Raw genomic sequence first — 12,872 nt, forward strand, 5'->3', positions numbered from 1 at the left:
AGGATAAAAGAGTGTCTCTGCACAAATACAAACGGTTTTACTTTCTCTGAACCAAATCTATATACGGTAAGATCTTGTTTGCTAGGCACGTAACAACTCTAGTCCGTAAGATTATACTAAACTATGGTTTTGGAACCTATTAATGAAGTTAAACCACTTCCAAAATAATTAATTTAGGGTAACTGGGATTAACGCTACTTTTACACACTTAAGTCATGCAGTCTGCAAATATTAAGGTAACGTCATTGTGATTCACTGCCAAGAACGGAGTTGTTACCTGCCCACCGACACTGACCCATTTAACACACGTGCACTTCATGTCACTCACCAGAGTGGCCTGCACAGGTAGCCTCACTCTTGCTCCACCCATCCTCCCACCCCAAACAAAGCCGCACATGTGACTGAATAATAGGTTATTTTAACTTTTTGCTCTACGTAGAACCCAGCTAAGTCAGCTCTTGAGAGCGGGAGTGTTGTGTAGCACCTGTGGGCTCCCTGCCTCATTTATGACAGGATTTGTAAAAGTAGGAATTTTGTTTAGCAAGAAGTTCTGAAAAACAGAAGATAGACGTTGCAAAACTTCACACAGGAGAAGAAATCAAAATAACTTTTGAAAAATACGACAATCAAGTCTTGATTTCTAAGAGTCAGCAGTGGTTCACGGCACTTCTGGACACACCTGACTTTCTGCAAGTGCTGAGCATGCCAGGGCAGAAACAGAGGAGCCAAGAGCCCAAACTTTGTGAGGTCCTATTGTGAAACAGGGAGCCCTGGCCCTGTCTAAAATCTCAAAAGGAAGGACCACAGGCCTCCTGGGTCAGAGAAGCTCTGTCTAAAACTGCCATGCCAAAGCTGAGCTAGCAGGAAACAAGCGGTTTCCAATGGTCTGTTTCATTAGAATTTCAAAAGGATACATTTACACAAACACTTTGGGTTACAATGAATTTAAATTTTTCAGCCAAAAATGGTTTTGTCACAAGTCTCCACCATTGCTGCCACCAAATTAAAAGCCATAAAAAGAACAAATTCGTTATGCAATTCTGGCCAGCTGGTTTCTTTCTCTGCAGCTATTGCAGAAGTCTTACACAACCCGGAGCCAACAAAATTTTTCACCCATGCTCACTGGTCACGTGCTGTGCATTTTCTGTATCCAACCTGAAACTGCCAGATATGCTGAACACTCGCAGCTACAACTGCAAGTTAATGGGTGCTGGAGCCTGGAACAGAAAAAGTACTCTGCATACATAAAAACTTTTAAAAGGACTGACAATACTGCAAGTTAATGCTCTTGACAAGGTGACACTACTCAGTATTCTGAGTCATAAAAACATTAGCTTCTCTTTTTTAGCTACCTCATGATTAAAAGATTAAGAGAAATGTACTACCATTGACCTACTGACACCTCAGCACAGAAGCACTCTGATTCTTTTGCTTTGATGTTGCACAACACCCACACGACAGAGCCACGTCTAAATACGTTATTTCTAAAACAAAAATTACAAGCTCAGTTTCCCCACCCCAGATCCTGCTAGAAAAAGTGGTACTGCAAAGAAATTACTTCTAAAAATTATCCCTTGGTGCTTCAAGAAATTAAGTAATTTCAGAAACAAAATAATTACTTTCATTAATACTATTGATAACATTTTTGCAGGAGCAATCAATGGAGGTATTGCTGTCAAGCTGTCACTGGTGACCTATCGCTTAACAGACTCGCAGACATGGAAATAGCTCAGCTACTGATTCATTCTCTAAAGACTGATTATTTTCTAAATTCAGGGTAGCAGGGTGTTTCCATATTGTGCATTTTACATAAATGAAGCTTCACGGAATGACTGCCAAACAGAGAATAAACGTGTTCTCACTGCTCTTCCTCAGCCTCCTCTAATGTATCACCCAACCAGGAGTATAGGGAAACAAAGAGAGTGAATAATTATTTGAAGAAAAACATAATTCACCCTATCCCAAACTATTTACTTTAATATCTAACAGCTTTTCTGTTAGGGAGAGGATGTCAAGTGGAAGATAAACCATTATGACACATAACAGTTTGGTGGAACAAGGATTTTGAAAGGCTAGGCTTGATTCTGGCTAGCATGAAGTTAATATCAGTGTAATCGCTAACCTTAACTGGAAGCTACTGTTGATAACACAAAACTGTAACGCATTTCAAAACAAAGATGCTTACTCTCTCTGTATGGCTTAAGTGGATCTCCCACTTAAAGCAAATATAATTTATTAAAGCACGAGTTAGACTAGCCTTTATACTTTCATCTTATACATAATATTGACATTCCAATAAGACAACTCGAAGTGACAATAAAAAACAAATACAATTGCATTGTTATTTGTACTAACAAAAAAGAAAACTGATGTATGCTAACCCTGAAACTCCACAAGGTAATTTCATAGTGTATTACATTAATTTAAAGGTTCAAGTAACACTTCCTTTCAGGAAAATCTTCCTGTATAGAAAACTGGATTTTACAGAGATCTCCAGATACTCGGTCTAATTTCCCTCTAATTTACATACAGTTATGATGGTGGAACAATAGAGAACAAACTTACATATAACAGTAATAATCTGAAATGCATTAATGCAATGTCTAGAACCTCTAGGTTCCAAATATGACTGGGGGTGCTGAAAATAACATTTGATTCCTCCCTTCAAACAACTTAGTGCATTTTGATATCAATGCAGCTCTTTTGAAGCAGCCAAGACTTGAAGACCATAGCAAGTGGCCATGGATTGTGCTAAGGAGTTTAGTAACCTGCTGCAAAACCTGTTCTAGATTCTATTCACAAACCAGAAGCTGCTCCCTGATACACCATCACAGCAATTTTGCAGCAAAGGGGTTCCTATCCTTAAGAGACCTCTCAACTTTTCCTTCTTCCAAAACTAAGGTTGCCTGAAATACCAAGGAAAACAGTTATAAAAATGGAAATTTCTCTCAGAAAAGTGTATTTACTGAAACTCTGAGAAATCAGTTGCTCATGGACAGAAACCCACATTTCCTGCAACAAAACATCCTTTAGGGAATGTTTTGGCATTTGAGCAACAGCTGCAAACAGTGAAGATACGATGGTTTAATATCTGACTGCAAGATCTAGGGGGGAACTCTTACTAATGTTATGAATCAGCTTTTTACACAGATTCTATTGTAAGTGCTTATTCCCCAGCACACTGGGCTCCCTGCTTTCTTCCTCCCTAGCCCTGCTTTCTCAAAGCCTAGCAGTGCCCAGTATCATCACAGGGAAGAAATAAAGAAGGGTGTGGCACTCAACAATTAGAATGTTTTTCCATGAAAGGAGTAACAATAGAACTATTTTTACTTTTAGTCATTTAATAAAACTTTGGTAATTAAAAAAAACCCAAACGACAAAAAAACCCAAATGAAAATCAACCACCTTAAATAACTTTTTAGATGCGTTAGGAACAGACATTCTTCCTCTGCTCAGTTCTTCCCAATTGTAACCGTACAGATTCTGTCTCAGGAGAAGAACAGTGTTTGGAGTACTTCCTTCCACCAACTCAGAATTTTAAACAATAAAATAATCATTTTATTGAGCCGATATTTTCCACCAAATAAAAAACCCCTAGCTTATGGGTTAAGACATTACACGAGACATAGGACAGCTGCATTCATAGTCGTATAACGTGTTGCTTATACTGTTGTATATCTCCTCAGTGCTGCAGTAGTCCTGGCCCACAACCCTCTGAGACTATGCAACCACTACCTATCCTGCTCCACAAGTTCCACCGCAGATCACAAGCAATTTCTCAAGTTATTGCATGACTCATTTTCTCTTTGTAGACAGGAGTGATTCCCCTACTTCTCAGAGCTATTGAGACAACTTGTCATAATATTTTGGTAGTACCATCATAAATACTAGTGTAAGTACCATAAACCACAACAAAGTGATAACACTCACTCACACTCTAGTATCTTCCAAAAGCATCCACCTCTGTGTTGGAGAATTCCCTAAGGATTGGAATCAGTTTCAGTTTTCTGCTGAGCCCTACTGCAGGAAATTATATCTAAATTACTGAAAAACCTAGTCCACCTTGCTGAAAAAAAAAAGCAGGGTTTTAGCTGGAGACATAATCACGTCCCGGTGTGGGGCAGGCCTAACTTAAGCGAAATCTAGGTCTTCTAGTAAGTCAGAGCCCAGCCACATTACTCTTGTTTTAAAAGCAATAATTAGACCCTCATCAAACATACTCTACCCATTTTACATTGGCAGAAGTCATTACAATCATTTGAGTGCCTCCTGCCAGCAGGACTGCCTGAAGCCATTACTCTTTGTATGGTGCATCTGTATCATCTCTACAGATCTACTGAATAACTTACCATTATTTTGGAAGCTTTTTAATTTGTCTTAGAAGCTTGCCCTTATGAGGAAAGGTTGGTCATAAAGAGGTCCTTTGCCTAAATGAAGCAGTCACTGGAACGAGTTAAAACAAGCTTATCTGCACACCAATTTTACGCACGTGTACGGTTGGCACGAACTACCCCAAATTCTTCTAGAATCCAACGGTGCTGAAAATAGTTGTGTCACTTCATACATTTTTTAACATTTCAGACTGATTCTTAAGATACATAATATGAAACTATAGTTTATGAAGTAACAGTCTCTTTTTGAGACTTTTAAAGTTTATATCTACAAAACAGAAAAAGAAAAAAAGCTCGTTTCTCATATTGTCTTTGTAATGCCTTTGGCTTTACAAACTTTAAATGCTGAAAGTACCACGTGGAATAAAGCTTACTGAATTTGTAGCCTTGCCATGGTCAGGAATGTACAAGATTAAGACAAGCAGCGCTAAATCATGCTTGCCAATACGTTTCCAGGGGATACAGCTCTGAACAAACTTGACTCAACCTTCAGTGGTTTTGTTATAAAATGAGGTACTCCAAAGACAAAGGACAAGCTTTAAAAGCAGCTGGAATAGTCACCTCTAAAACTGGCAACTCAGCGCTCATTAGTGACCTTCTTAAAAAAAGTGTCCTATAAATCCTTTTACCATCTATGTGCCAAAAATCTTTTCATTCAACACCTAAGGGTACATGCCGTCAAAGAAGAAATACCAACAGCTTTATGAAGTGCAGTGTTAAAAGGTAATTCTCTGAGTATCTCGAAAAGCTTCAGAACAGTGAGTAAACAACCTTCTTTTACTGCTTGGAAATCCAAGGTACAATCCCTGAATTTGAATATATTACGGTCACTGACTCCATAAGAAGATTATAAACAATTAGAATCCTTAAAATCTATTTCAACTAACTAGTATTTGTTTAGCTTGAGATAGAAAGGCAGCAGTACACCACATGCAAAACAAAACCTGCAGGGAAAGAAAAAATCTTTTATGAGAAGAAATTATATACTTTGAAATACAGAAGAGCATCAGGGTACAAGTATTTTTTCTCTTCAGCTACAAACATGATGTGCAATTATAGTATCAGTGGGTTTTTTATTTTTTCCTCGAAAGGAAAAGCAATCAATACTTTTCCAACTAAATCAAAGCAAGATTCATGATACATCCTACGTTAGTGTTCAACTTCCCCAATAATAGAGGGGGGGGGAAAAAAATACCATTTCTGAAAATAATAGCTGAAGAGGTCAATTCGATGCTGTGTTTCTGTGAACTACAGTCAGAGCACTTGCAGCTCAGCACACCCACCAAAAAGGGTTAATAAAGACTCTAAAGTGCCAGCAGATAAATATTAAGCCATCCACTCCCTTTTTTTTTTTAACCCAGTGGTATTAGTATCAAATACACAAAATATATCTTGCACACAATAGTAGATGTTAGAAACAGCAGTTTCTAATGTTGCTGCATTTCAAAAGAACAGGAAAGAAATTGTTTTGGATAATAGGCTAAGCTTTCACAGTTAAATCTAAGATTTATGGGAGAAGCATTAACTACTGAATAAAACCGGAGGAGGCTAAAAACAAAAACCGGCATATGCCAATTAATCTTGCAGCATGACGACATGGTGCTAAAATCAGACTACTAAGATACAAGTGTAGGCAGAGAAATAATTTGTCTTCTGTTCAGAGGCTTTTTTCCTTGGGGGAGAGAGAAAGGAGAAAAGGAGATGCAGGGGCCCAAATAGAAATAAAAAAAATCTTCCCATGCCCTTTTTCATACAAGGTTGGAAGTATCCCACAAACAGTCTTCAGAATAAGTAGAATCTGCTAGTATGAGCTAAATTTAGTTGCATATGTTTTTCACAACATATGCAAGTACAACTTCCCCTCTTCTTCCTGAGGGCACACACTTCACTAAGTTATCTTGCACCCATTAACCTATATTCTCTGTAAAATTTCTGAGGAATATTGTATCACATGCAGAAAGAACCCATTTGTGATTGAAAGTCTTGAAACAGCGTTCTCAAAACAAGAAAGCAAACTTTCTACTCACTCCCCGCCCCCCGTGACTTTCCCACTATGTTGAAAATCAGTAACTATCAGACAAAATATGCCTGTTATCTTAGCTATGGCTGAGAAAAAGCACAAGCACACACACAAACCCCCTATCTTTGGAGAATGATTTCTGTTGCAGTTCTACTCCTCATTTGGGATAACAAGTTCTCTATTCCATCACGGAATAGAGAGAATTAGTATTTACTATTAATATGTATTTTCTTCCTTCCAAGGATACCAAGGACAGTCCCCCATAATTCTTCCTTTCCACCCTACACCCTCTTTTCCAGGATGTTAATCATCTTTTTTTAAATATGAAACCTGAATTCTATCTGCAAAATATTTCAACTGCATTAATTAACATCAGTTATTACAAGAATAAAATGAACACTAACTCCATCTCTCTGACTTCTGTACATCCTTACCTCTTTGAAAGGTGTGTGATTTCCTATACTCATCCCCTGTTTTAATGAAATAAAGCAAAAGTTTCACTTTCTAGAAACCCTTCAGTTACTGTTTCTCAATACAGCTACAACTGTCTCACTATTTCAGTGGAGCAAGTATTACCTTCCAGTGGCAATGCTGACACAACTGAATGCAGTCAAGTACAATTCCTCCAAAAAACCTCTTCAACAGACAGTGGGGGTTGAACTTGGCTAAAATATGAAGTCCTAATGATGAGTAACAAATCCATTTAAAACAAAAGTGACTTTAAGAACTACTCAAAACGTAAGCAATAATTTCAGATTAGTATTCTCGCCACCATCACTGAACAAATAGCTTTATTATCTTTACTCAATCACGTTTTTGCAAGATAATAATGAAAAAAGAAACAAATCAGAAGTAGCAGCAACTATTCCTTACATTGTCAAGTCCTGCTGGCTAGATTTGAGGAATTCTATAGTAAATGCAGAATAGAAAATATATTTAATCAAGAATCATTTTAAGCGATACTCAACATAATACTCTTAATGGCATCATGCATAAAAATAGCATTTGAGAAGATGAGACCACATAATCCTTACTGGTGCTTCAAAATGTTGCTTAAAATGAAGACATTTCTGCCCTAAGAGAATAAAAACATGCAAGTAGTAAGTAATGAAAACATATACAGCAATGAAGGTCCTTCAACATTTCCCATCCTACTTGCAGAGCAGCAGCTGAAACAGGAAAAGAACACCCCATGATCCAGTACTTCTACCCTATACCTGTAAATCTATGTTCAGAAAAACACATCACTATTAGTACTATATTAAAGGACAGTATTTAATGTTATACAGCAGAGGTGAAATTTCTTTCCTACTACCGTCCTAGCTACTTTGTTTTTAAACTCAGTGCAAATAGTAAAATAATTCTGCTATGTCTCATACATCGCTACAATACTACGTATCATAGCTGATCATATCAAGGGTAGCATAAATCTCTGCATATCCCTTTAGGTCAACCTGTGTGCCTTCCTTTTTTCCTTTGCCTCAACTCACAGGAAGATCTCTAGAGACCAGAAAAAGTAAAAAAAAGCATCAGGGCACATTCTAGTTTCTAGACTTGACTCAGTCTCTCAGCCTGTCAAGCAAAGCCAATACAATCTCACATTTTATCCATAAGCCCTTCCCCTCCCCAAAAATCCTTTCCCCCTCCCATTCCACACATTCACTAGAAGTGAAAATGTTTCAGTAATGACTTCTCAACAGGGTACTACAAAAATCCACAGTCAGACCAGGTTTTTTTTCTCTTACTTCACATAAATGGTCTGTAGAATTAGATAATTATTTTAGTCGGGCCAGACTATGTTTATTTTTCCTTCCACCCTGGTTCAAATCACACCGAGTCCTGAAGCACTGAGATGAGGAACTGTGTTAACATGCAAAACGTACCAGAAGAGAGTGGGGAAAACAGGTAATGCAGAAGAAGCAATGCTGCTTTCTACTTCGCCTGTTGCTCATACAATAATATAAACAAAAGAAAATTAACAATGTCCTAATACCAATTTCTAATTGAACTCTGTGCAAGTTCAGCATTCAGTCTTATTCTCAAAATGTACAATTTATGGAAAATCACAACAATCAAATACTGTCTCTAAGTCTCTTAGAGATACAAGCCCACATTAGTTACCTACAAATGATCAGCAGGCCCATTAAACAGGGGGCCCCATTCCTACCAGTAATGCTAATTAAAAATTGTAGAGCTGAGCCCACAGGATCCTCAAAGCATAGTTGTAAAATAAAAATACATTTTCACAGAAACACCCGTAATCCAACGAATTAGATTACTAGATTTTTGTCTTTTCTGTTCTAGTAAGGAAAACAAAAAATGTCTAAGTAGGAAATTACAATGAACCAATGAAAAAAATTTATGCAAGTCTTGAGGAAATATCAACTATACTTCAGACTAAGCTATTTTTTTAAATTCGAGTAACTGCAAAATCTTTATTTTGAGCCTAACATGGGGTACACTCTCTCTTAAACATAACGTGTATAACCTGAAAGTTGAGATGAATTTTTACTTAACCAACAAATATATTGCAAAGTCACTAAAAAACCAATAATTAGAATAGCCCTATTAGGAAATTTCCTTTCAACTTTTCATTTTATTTGTAGGTAAAATTTTATCCACAGATAAGAAGCCACTTTTATTCTAAAATTTTCTGGTCTCTGGTTCAAAAATAGTTATAGGTCTCAGTCACTGGAATAGTGCAAGTATGAGCAATTTTTTGAGGCCAATATTGGCTTCTTCACAAAAGTGATTTTAGGAATCGTGCTGTGGAAAAGAAGAGCCACTGGAAACAGAGTTTAAGAACAGCCATAAACATTTTGCTGTGACTAAAAGAAAAAAATATGTAAGTGGACATATATATATACACACACACAAAATGTTTAGACCATATGCGCACATGCGCTCACAAACACATATACCACTAACCAAAACTTCAGAAAAGAAAGTAAAAGCTTCAGCATTTCATTGCATTCCTACACCTAATATCACATCTCCACAGACTTATGAAACATCACATAAAAAAAAGACAGTGGCTTTCTCTCACTGGAAAATTCACTTCCCAGTAACTATTCCCAGAGTGGACAGAATTGCCTGTCCAAAAGTCTCCCTGGCCAGGGCTAACAGCTACTGGGCCTGTTGGCACACAGCCTGTTCCTTCTGGCCAAGTAAGAAGGAATCATCAGCTTTTCAGCACGGGAACTGTATTTGGGTATGGCCTCCCCCTTGTTGAAGAACAAGTTCACAAAGGCATTCCTCAGCTGTAAAGTTCCCCAGCACCAAAAGCCTCAATAATCAAATCGGGCTTCCTTCAACCTTCTAATAGAAATTGTTAACAAAGGAAATAACGTTTTGAGATTTCCCACTTTGGAAAGAGATTTCTTGCACACAATTTGGCACCTTCTCAGAAAGTTTAAAAATAAATCAAAATATAAGGTTCCCCCCCCCGCTAGCCATTAAATCTGCATATTTTACGAAACCATTTCCAAAAACCTTTTCTTAGCTTCCTATTCTAACTGAGAAAGTCACACATAAGTTAGTCCTCTGCTGAACGAAAGAAAACTCAATACAGCACTAAGATAACAATTGCAATTGCTTTCAGAAAACTAGTAGGGAGAAAAGTAAAGTTTTTCATTATTCCAAAAAAGATAAGAAAATTTTGAGGAGGAATACCAAGAATAGCTGTTTCTGCTATTATCTGTTGTCATCAAAACAGGGAGTTTTTAAGATTATGTGATTTGTAGACCAATTAGGACAAGTTAAAATGGCAAACATTCCAGGACAGTGAACACTACACATTAATTTATAATAATGCTGACCTTAGACATGCAGCCCGATGTACGTTTTCTCAATACATACTGTTCCTAATAAATATTATAGTTGAGAAATAGTAACATTGTTAACTAGGAGTAAATACAACCCACACACATTTGAGGAAGATTTTGACAGAATAGATAATTTTTACCATCCTTAAAGTGACATTCCAGTGAGGTGAAAACCAAGGGAACCATAAAATCCAAATCCCCCTTAGTTGGGCATCAGAATATTAATTTTTTTCACAGGAAGGAATTAAAGATTCTGTAAAGCAAAGACACACTGCCCAAGCCTGACTTGCCTCAAAAGTACCTTATAAAAAGCTTCCTTCTGCCCTCAGAAGGATGTAGATGACAAAGACCAGTGTTTTTTATTTATATAAGATTACAATTCTAGATAACAAGTTAAAAACAGCTATAAATTCACTTACTAGATACATGACCTAGGACTGTTTATTCATTATTTTTATTTCCCTCCCCCCTCAAGGTTCTCGGCAATTTGTTTCTGACAGTCTTTTTAGGAGGAACATGACACTTAGAGAAACAGGTGTTAGCCTATATGGTGAACGTATGACAAGACTTAATTTAGACTGAAAGATCCCATATGCAACCTTTATTATTACTACGGAGAATACACTCGGTCAGGCTCCAAGGTTATACGGACACGCAAAAATATTTTTTTGCCCAACAGGAGTGATGTACCTCAAATATATGGAAGGTACTAATCCCTTGAACTCACCGTACATTTTAAACTACCACTACTAAGACTGAAGAAAAGCACCCAAACATACAAAACAAAGTCTATTAAAAATATGCTATGATCTACATACGGTTTTACAGCACTTCATAGTATTTTGTTTACTGCACAGTCCCATGAAGCTGCAACATACGCTTCATTGAAGAAGCCTACCAGAAAGGAGAGGCTAGAGACAGTGACAGCACCCAGCTGCGTTCTACAACACTGCTTCCCGAGCTAATAATTGCTGCCTTTGCCTGTTTCTCTTCTGTTCTGAATCTGATACAGGTTGACATTATACACATTTAAATAGCTCTGAGATTGCTTGCAATTCCCATTTGTGCCCACAGCAAACCTAGAACACTGATTTTTTGTTTGTTTTTGTTTCGTTGGTTGAGGGGTTTTTTAAGCTGTTGCCTTCCACCCTACCCAAACACTGAAGGTCTCTCTTAGCTCCCTCCTTTGGAAAGCACTGAAAATTCCAAATGGACAAAAAACCTACAAATTTAAAATGTTTCAGAACTGCTGCTTCAGAGAATTCCAAAGGACAAGAGGAATCCACAAACAGAAATGTAATTTTTTAAAATACTTTTAACTATTTAAAAGGAAAAGTAGCACATTGTATTTCTACAGGTTGAACTCTTAACATTGAACCATCTGAAAAACTTAAATATAGCTGAAATTGAGTCCTCCATGTTTCAAGCATTTGTCTTCTGACTCTTGAATTCTCTCCACGGGTTAAGGTCAAGCAAACAACCTGAGAAACCATTGTCTGCCAGGATTTGCTACAAGAATCTTTTGTGAACTATTTCAGGTATTACAAAAGCGTCAGGAGCAAGAGGCCAGCAGGCAGTTCTCACGTTACTGCTCAGTCTTAAAAGTTGCCAGGAATGCAAAGATATTAACAGAATTATAATAGATCTCAGATGAAATACCTGTCAATCCTGCTAACGTTAAGGGTATGTTTCCAAAGAGTTACTATATTTTCTTCAAATTTGTAAATATGTCTTTAATATAATTTGCTGAGCACAAAATAAGAAATTTGCTATTTGTTAACATTTTACTAATCATTGCCTTTGTCAAGCACTCCAAATGGAAATCCTTAAGAATAACTCAATATATCGGTGACACATTCGCTATCTCATTCTTCCTTTGCTACTGTTTCTTCATAAGTTCCTTTGCTTTAGACTACGCACACGATCAAGATTATGCTTAATTTAACAAGATCTCTGAAAATAGATTTTTCACTTTGTCCTAAAGCATAACATGCAAAGGCAAAAGGCCAAGTCACAGTCACATGAGAGATTTTAAATGTGAAAGTAGTAAACATAAGGCTAACTTGAAATAAATAGTTTACTTTGGGTTGTTAGGCTGTCCAATTAATTTTTGTTTGACATTATTAGTATATTGCAGCAAGCAGTGATTTAAGCAGCTGCTTAAACACAGATCATACAAATATATGAGCACAGGCTAATGGAAAGAATGGCATATTTATTTAGATTAAACATTCCTGAATAAATGAAATAAAAAATACTCAGATCACAAGCAGAACTGTGCGGCTTTCTGAAATAAGCAGTGGAAAAAAATTGCTTTGCTAGTTCGCATGAGGGAGAGCATCAAATGAAATGTGGCGAGTCCAACAAAGATTTTGAAGTTGTTATAAGCTGTTAACAGACCTCATTTGAAAAGAACAGACTTACATTAAAAATAATTCCTCAGCTTGCTTTTCTTTGAAAAGGTATATAAGTGTTTTTCATTACTCAGTCTAATTTTCATAACCAAAAGGCATTGCAGTTTGCTTTGATGCTGTGTAATGTTTCTTGGTTCTGTTAAGTGGTACATAATTATACTCTTCCCCTTCCCCCAACAGATACCATAAATTCTTCATCTTTTGACAGCTTCGAACAATTAGA

The 12,872-nt window shown here is 37.0% G+C and overlaps 1 protein-coding gene across 10 annotated transcripts in view; it reads right to left on the minus strand.

Annotated features, from left to right (window-relative positions):
* ATP2B2 (ATPase plasma membrane Ca2+ transporting 2) overlaps window positions 1–12,872 on the minus strand; it is a 446,707-nt gene that overhangs the window by 362,712 nt on the left and 71,123 nt on the right. The window lies entirely within an intron of this gene.

The sequence above is a fragment of the Aptenodytes patagonicus genome, chromosome 8 (genome assembly GCF_965638725.1).
Source record: "Aptenodytes patagonicus chromosome 8, bAptPat1.pri.cur, whole genome shotgun sequence".
Taxonomy (NCBI): Eukaryota; Metazoa; Chordata; class Aves; order Sphenisciformes; family Spheniscidae; genus Aptenodytes; species Aptenodytes patagonicus.